This window comes from Oncorhynchus nerka, linkage group LG9a, assembly GCF_034236695.1.
Source record: "Oncorhynchus nerka isolate Pitt River linkage group LG9a, Oner_Uvic_2.0, whole genome shotgun sequence".
Classification (NCBI taxonomy): Eukaryota; Metazoa; Chordata; class Actinopteri; order Salmoniformes; family Salmonidae; genus Oncorhynchus; species Oncorhynchus nerka.
In genome coordinates, this window is record NC_088404.1 from 37,636,648 (window position 1) to 37,645,590 (window position 8,943).

An 8,943-nucleotide genomic window follows, 5' to 3' on the forward strand; every position below is an offset into this window, starting at 1 on the left:
ACTGCACTAAACATCTTAGACGTAAAATTGCGTGACTAAGACCTCCTCTGCAAAAATGTTAAAACGAATACCAGATTGAGAGTTATTTCAAATTAATTCAGACTATTTTGACTACTATTTTGACTCTTGACTACTCAAGATGGACAAACAGTACTTTTGCAACTTTTTTTCACATTTTTCAAGCAAAGGTCTATTAAGGGGTTATGCAAGCACACTCATTTGGTTCGCCAAGCCGAGTTCGAACCGAAGCATGCTGATGCCTTCTTTAGAGACTTACCCCAAAAGACTCAGGGCTGTAATCGCTGCCAAAGGTGATTCTAACTTGACTCAGGGGTGTGAATACTTATGTAAATGAGATATTTCTGTATTTTATTTTCAATAAATGTGCAAAATGTCTAAAAACATCCTTTCACGTTGTCATTATGGGGTTTTGTTACAAAATCGATTGAAACAATTTTGAACTGTAACACAACAAAATGTGGATGAAATCATGTGGTATGAATACTTTCTGAAGGCACTGTACAAAACGTGGATGGTGTAATATGTTACTTGAAGAGGTAAATTGACCACTGAACTACGTATTAACGGAACAAGTGTTTAGGGGATTATAGCAGTACAGAGATAAATATTCAGAGCCTCTAACAGATTAAGGAGATAGTTTTTTAAAATTAGTATTTGCATTGACTTGAATAGCAATGGATTGTAGCATTATGACTCTCTAATGGCTGGTAGGCCCATCTGTTTCCTAACTAGCTAGCATAACAACAAGGTGCCAAGAGTGAGTCAGGCAGTGAGCTGAATATCTGCTGAGGTGTGTGTGCATTTTGCAGACATACTCCAGATGGATTTATTTGTCATGGCTGTCCGAGAAGCAGTGGGATTGTTGCTCCAACTGAAATAAAAAAAAATGTAATTTCTCTCTTTCAAGGTCATGAACAGTCAAAATAATGTTTTTCATGAAATTGGATGATGTTTGGATGAAACCAGATCAAAGTATGATGACCAAATTATGAAAAAGGCCTGTTTCTTTTACATTGATAAAGTTTGATCATAAAGTTACTGGTCCCCTCCCCCATGTCAAAAACAGGACTTTTCAGGAGGCGGGATTATTAAGGGGATAGGGTGACATCACCCTAACTCTTTCATTTTAATACCCCAATGGTAACATGATATTCTCTTACCTAATTTAAATAAGTAACGCTTTGTAACCAACATCGGAGAAGGCGTGTTTGCAGAGCGGCGTGGTTTAAGTAGCTAGATAGCTACTTTACTGGTGCTAACAAAGAAAATGAAGACAGGCAGTTCCATGTCTTCTCATCACAGCTGGTGTACAAACTCAAATAAAATAGGACTCAAAAGGTATCATAGCCTAGATGAATGACGTCTGAAATGAGGGTGTGTGTCATTGTCTTTGATAATGAGAAGTGTGAGTGGAAAGGTGGTGATATGTAGAAAGCAGGCAGTGCATAGCATTACTCAGACGTAGTCTATAACAATGTGAATGCAGGAAAGCCGTAAATTGGCAGAACCTTATGGAGTTATGGAGTAGAATGCTTACACCCTCATTATACAGTATATATATATAAAAAAACACATTCTCATTCTAGGCAGGGAAGGATAATCTTTTTTTTTAAAGCCCAGACACTGATCCAATGAGAATTATGTGCACTCCTTAATTCTAGACATGCACCAAACCAGACTAGGGAATGTGCATGGACGACAAGTATAATTAGTCCTGATACCAAATAGAGATTATCAGACTGAATGACACTGCACATCAAACCTAATGACCATGAGCAACATTGGTAAGTGCAGAGCCAACCCAGTGAACAGTATGGTCCTTGGAATAATGCATGTGGTTTGTCAAAACATTGCAATGCAGTGAGAGTTGGAGAACAACAGACCTGCTTCGATTTGCATGTTTGGTCTTGTTAATGTATTCTACAGTACAGAGGCTTATCTCAATAAAACAGCTGCCTTGTACATTTCTTGCTGCATAATGTCTCCCAAATGGAGGGAGGGCAGATCCTAATTTTCTGAGGACATGGAATATAATTTCCCACATTTAGATGAGCTGCCACTTTTCACATATTTTAGAATGTATCTTAGATGGTCTTCAGTTGAAGAGTATACTGAACAAAAATATAAACAAACATGTGAAGTGTTGGTCCCATGTTTCATGAGCTGAAATAAAAGATCCCAGAAATGTTCCATATGCACGAAAAGCTTATTTCTCTCATATTTTGTGCAAATTTGCTTACAGTCCTATTAGTGAGCATTTTTCTACTGCCAATATAATCCATCCAGCTGACAGGTGTGGCATATCAAGAAGCTAATTTAACAGTACACAAGTGGACCATGTGCTGGGGACAATAAAAAGCCACTCTAAAGTGTGCAGTTTTGTCACGTAACGCCACAAATGTCTGAAGTTGAGGGAGCGTGCAGTCGGCATGCTGACTGCAGGAATGTCCACCAGAGTTGCTGCCAGAGAATTTAAAGTTGAATTCAATGTTCAATGTTTAATTCTCTACCATAAGCTGCCTCCAACTTTGTTTTAGGGAATTTGGCAGTGTGTCCAACCGGCCTCAAAACCGCAGACCACTTGTAACCAAACCAGCCCAGGACCTCCACATCCGGTTTCTTCACCTGCGGGATTGTCTGAGACCAGCCACCTGGACAGCTGATGAAACTGAGGAGTATTTGTCTGTAATAAAGCACTTTTGTGGGGAACAGCTCATTCTGATTGGCTGGGCCTGGCTCCCAGGCCCACCCATAGCTGCACCCCTGCCGAGTCATGTGATGTCCTAAGATTGGGGCCTATAATGAATTTATTTAAATTGGCAGATTTCCTTATATAACTGTAAGTCAATAAAATCATTGAGATTGTTGCATGTTATGTTTATATTTTTGTTCAGTACATATGAGTGAAACGAGTTTACTGAGAGTCCCAAAATTAATAAGGCATTGATATCATGCCCATCTTCGTCTTCGTTGTCATAGAGTTGCGATTTGGAATTTAGCATTTTATCAAACATTCATGTTGCATCTTCCCAAATGTTAGTACACATTGCACAAATGATAAGTGGGTGAAAGAGATAATTATTTGTTATTCATGAGAGGGGAAATTGCTGTCCAATACAGTCAGAGTATGTCAACAGAACCTACCTTGAATGGTGACTGCAGATAATCTACAGAATACGACTAGATAAATATGAGTCTTCTACTCTGATCTGGGTGAGCTGTTGCATTATGAATCATAAATAATCAGAGTCCTGACATGCTTATCCAAGCTATCACTAATGCAAATCTCTAACAAAATACCTTTCAATAGACAGCTAAAGACTAGATTATGTGGAAACTGTAATATATTGCAATGGCTTTTAACAGAGGAAGATCTAGAAATGACAACATTTGCTGAAAAATGCATAATGGGCACGATTCAGACGTAGGAAACAGACACCTAACCTACACGAGCCTTTCCTAATCACTTGTCAGTAGTTGTTATTCAGACTTAGATTTTGCTTAATGGGCTTTGTAGGCGTGGTTCCCTTGCGTGCGCTGAATAGATTTAATTCAACCACGGAATACCCTTCCACTTGCTAGCCAAAAGATTCTCGTGGAGTTTTCATTCAGCAGGGTTTTCAGTACATTTATCTTAAGCCATCCCTTTAATAATGGTGTACCTTTAATTCAAAATGTGTTAACAGACTAGAATACATTGAGAGAACGGGTTCAGAATACAGGGATCAATGAAAGGAAGCCATCTATATCACAACTCAGATGCAGACACAGGGTGATAGTTCGACACTCAATTTTTATTATACAAAAGGGCAGGCAAAGGGCAGTTCGAGGGCAGGCAGTGGTTCGTAGTCCAAGGCAGGGTCAAACAGGGACAGAACGGCAGGCAGGCTGAAAAATAAGAGACACCTTTTGGAGGGTTGTGACAAGCACAAGACAGGTGAAACAGATCAGGTTGCATATTCGTCTACGTTTAAGCAGCAGCTGGTAGATTTAAAAAAAACTCTGATTTTGTTGATTATTTAGGGGCATTTTTGGGTTAGGAAAGTATTTATGAATAATAAAATAGCTGTGCCACCAGAGACTCTGGGTTCGCGCCCAGGCCCTGTCACAGCCGACCGCGACTGGGAGGTCCGTGGGGCTACGCACAATTGGCCTAGCATCGTCCGGGTTAGGGAGGGTTTGGCCGGTAGGGATATCCTTGTCTCATCGCGCACCAGCGACTCCTGTGGCGGGCCGGGCGCAGTACGCGCTAACCAAGGTAGCCAGGTGCACTGTGTTTCCTCCGACACATTGGTGAGGCTGGCTTCCGAGTTGGAGGCGCACTATGTTAAGAAGCAGTGCGGCTTGGTTGGTTTGTGTTTCGGAGGAAGCATGGCTTTCGACCTTTGTCTCTCCCGAGCCCGTACGGGAGTTGTAGCGATGAGACAAGATAGTAATTACTAACAATTGGATACCACTAAATTGGGGAGAAAAAGGGGGTAAAAAAAAGAAAAAAGGGTTTAACATGATACAATTTGTAAATAAAATGGATAAAGGCACATGTATATAATTAATTCCAAAGCCCATACATCAATTCAGGGAGTTCAGCCCTAGAGAAGCCTATAGCTTGGATCTCAATTCATGCAAATTGTGAGGGCACACAGTAAAAATTCTGAATAACTGCACAGCTATTTATAGCCTACTTCAATGTGGAAAAGGGGCTACAATACATGTCGATATCATTTTCAGTTTGTTTCCATATGACTGGTTCCACATTCTTCTCCATGGATCATAAGGAATAAAATTCAATTGCCTAGCACTTATCAATTTATAAATTACAGTGCATGGAGAATGCTGTTATTTCTAATCAGAAAAAAGAAAGTAGATGCTTTTTCCACTTGGAACCGACAAGTTCGCTCAACCTTATTTCTGGTTTTGTGTAAAGGTGGTGGAATTATCAGGCATTAAGTCAAGGTCAGAACACGCTGTATCTGTAGACACCTCTGGCACACCTTCATTTCTTAGAACTCCGTCACGAAGGTCAGGAGACGCATGGAGAGAAAAGTGTATAAAAAGGGAATTACGATCTATTTACTCACGCTTAACTAAGGTCGGCCCCTATGTTATATAAACAATTAAACCTTTTCCCTCTGTGTGACTGTTGTCTGGACTAATATGGAATCATTGAACAAAGACACCAGTGCCTGATCTGACTCTCGCCCTCTTTCTAATGGTATTACAGAGTAATGACCCTCTTGGGCAAAAACTGGTTAAATCAATGTTGTTTCTACATCATTTCATCAACAAAATGAAATGTGATGACATTGAAGCAATGTGGAAAACTGATTTGATTTGCAAAAAGTCAACCTAAAATGTTGATTTACCAAATAAAAATAAAAACTAGAGATGTTGAAATTACATCTGTGAACAGTGGGGACAGAGCAACATCTCTCAACAAGGACATAAACACCTGGGGAATGTAGATCAATTCCAATGTCATCCACAACCTGCTTACCCAACATTTTGTTGTTTGCATTTAGAGTTACCAACATCTGGGAATCTGGTGTTAGAAAATTAAATCAGTAGGCCTGAAAATGTTTGGAGGCCTTTAATTTCTTTGTTTCTTCTATTCCGCTGTTGAACTTGACCAGTGTGCTGTAGTGTTGTCCTGTGTGCACAGCTGCAGCGGCTAAGGCTTGCCCTTCCTTTCGTGGCATCCTGTCACAATGGCTGCAGCGAGAGCTAAAGTTATTGCAGCTGCAAGCCAATTATTGGCAGCGTTAAATTATTTTGCAGCTTTCATGCTCGGGTGATAGTGAAGCGTGCTTTGAAATGGTGTTTGTGTAATTATGAGGGCGACTGGATACTCAGAGAGAACAGGCACTTCTTAAGGTTTCATTGCACAGACATTACAGTGCATGACGCTCTAGTCAGAACTGCTGTTGACTCCTGTGGGAGAGAGACCTTATAGTGATCCAGCAATGAGACCTCAGCCTCAGTGGACTGAAACATAAAGGGGAAAATACTGTATTTTTGGTAGTACTTACAACAAGCATGTAACCTTTCCGGGCAGTAGGCCTGTCAAGATAACCGTATGAACACATTCATATTCAGTGTACATGTGAAATAATTTAACTGTCCTTGAAGCCAATGTCATGGGTCAATTGCTTTATACCAGTTCAGAGCGTAAATCTATCCTTATTCAATAGCTGGAAATTAATTTGCAACTCAAAGGACTTGGAACAAGATCATTTACATACTGAAATATTTATAGACCTCTTAAATTCATCGATGTGTAGAAAGCTGTGGTCGCTGGAAGAGCAGATTCATTTGAAACTCATTAAGACGTGCTATCAGCTCAATGTGCTGGATAGTAGCAGTATCCCATTAGAAGCTGCTCCCGAACATTTGAAAGTAAACTTCTGAAATTGTTGGTTAGACAGGGATGTCATGGAACTCTGTGATACATGTTAATTTCCCACTGCCCCCATGTAGTCCACTCCGTCTCATAAAGTACACTGTCTCGTTAATGAGCCGTGGAAATGTCAGCGCTGATTACAGGACAATTGCTTACAGATATCCCCAGCCCTCCGAGACAACATACCTCTCCTCTGGGCTTAATTATGTTGTTATTGATCGTTTTCTGTAAGATGAAATTGTAATTGCTCCAACTTGGCTGTTACAATAGACCTCTATTAATTAAAAACATTTTTTTTTTTAAAAGGTCCAATTCAGCAGTTCTCAATACCAAATAATTTCTGGGTAACAATTAAGTATCTTACTGTGATTGTTTTCAATTAAGAAGGTCAAAAAGAAACAAAAATATCTTAGCAAAGAGCAATTTCTCAAGCCATAATTTTGCTAGAACTTGTCTGGGAGTGGTCTGAGTGGGGAGGGGAAAACTGAAAACTAACTGTTATTGGTAGAGAGGTTTGCAACTCTTTCTTGTCGGTCTATTAACTATTTTAGTTTATCACCTGGTCATGTCACCAGGCAGAACAAAACTCCATCCCACGAAACAGGCTGAAATTTCAGACTGCTCACACACTAAAAGGGCGTTATCATAATTTTCACAATTATTATTCCAACCTCAGTGTGGAGATGTATATAAAACACAGGAAAATCACTTTTTTTTGACTGGGCCTTTTAAGAAAAAAATCCCGGTAGGTTGTAGGTTTACAAAACTCTATGGCTGACACCAGCCCAAACATTGACAGGAGGGGCATGGACTGCATCCTATTTTTGGTGATGCAGAGGAATGATGATGAAACCTGATGTCTTTGATATGTCTCTGAGACACTGTAGCAGAGCAGCAGCACCTGATACAAAACTCTCAGCCAATAGTTGGGAGACTGAAGCCCAGCATAACTCCCAATGCCAAAATAATACCAGTGAGTCATAGTTGCCTTTAGGCCGCACTGCCATTATCTTCCTTGTCTCAACATGCAGTCTAGTCCTCTCATCAGGAACTTTAATTAAACATGGTATATGAAGACACCAGATACCCAACCTCACCCTTCTCCATCTGTCTGACTGTATACTGAAAAAAAGTGTTGACATGTCATCTTTCATTTTCCTCCTGTTCCATGTGCAATGTGCCCAAGTAAGAGGGACCTGCATTGTGTATGTGTGTGTGTGTGTGTGTGTGTGTGTGTGTGTGTGTGTGTGTGTGTGTGTGTGTGTGTGTGTGTGTGTGTGTGTGTGTGTGTGTGTGTGTGTGTGTGTGTGTGTGTTAATATCTGTAGTTTTATACTTGGCTGGTAAAAACATTTATTTAACTCCAAAAGGGGCCATCCCTGGTAAAATACAACTCAAATTACATTAGCAGATGTGTGCATGCTTTTGTTTTCCCTTGAGTGATATGGGAGTTACTTTTATAAGTGCAATGTGTGCAAGGGAATGGTAAACTGGAATACTGGAAAAAGTCTGTCTCTCTGCCAGTTCAATTGGAAACAATACTCAATATCCCTCAGATTCCTTTCTGCATCCAATCAAAGTAAAGTGTGGGATAGACAACCTCTTGGCCAATAAAAAAGGGACATTATGACATACCTCTTATTGGATGAAGTGCCATTTTTTAAAACAAATACAAGTGTTTGGCTATCATTAGTTTCCTATGACCCAATAGAGATTGCCAGTCTAAACAGCTATGTAACTCATTTAGCCTGTAAGCATTGTAGAACAAGAGGAATAATATTGTGTAACTAATGTGTGTTCCAGTGAGACTGTACAGTATAGCAACTCAAAAGGAAAACAACAGCTTGGAAATTCATATGTAATCAAGAATACAGAAACAGAGCAAAGCTTTTCAAAAAGTAAAATGACTCCTTTGTCTGATCTCAGAGGATGCACCGTGTTTTGGGTGAGTTCTCCAGATGGCTAACACATGTTCATTTACTTTCCTCCTGCTATCAGTCTCTTCTCTACAGTAAGGTGATCTGCACCAGCAATCAGCCGTCAATAAAATTATTTCAGCAGTCCAGCGACAAGATCTAAACTCAACATTTCTTCTTCCAAGACCCATGTTTACCCCATTTGTCTGAACGTCTGGCTGTCCCTCTCCCAAACACCACTAACAGAAGAAAGAATGCTCAAACACATCCCAGCTGATGGACACACATGCAGAGGGCATACCAAGACAGATAGATGGATAAATATAGACAAAGCCAACAGGAAGAGAGAGCAAGAGTTGACAGGGTAATGTTGGAATCCAAACCGTTTGAGAGCAATACAGCTGTATTGATTTTGTGTGCAAATGTGTGTGTGCATTTTAGTGTGCATACATCTGAGTGTGTTCATGTGTGTGTACAATTATATTGATGACACATTTGCACTACTGCCAATATCACTGTGTCGAGCTCTGAAAATAAATCCTGAGCTTTCAGTCAGTACAGTCCACACAGAGGAAATTGGACATCACACAGCAGTTTTAAATAAGAGTCT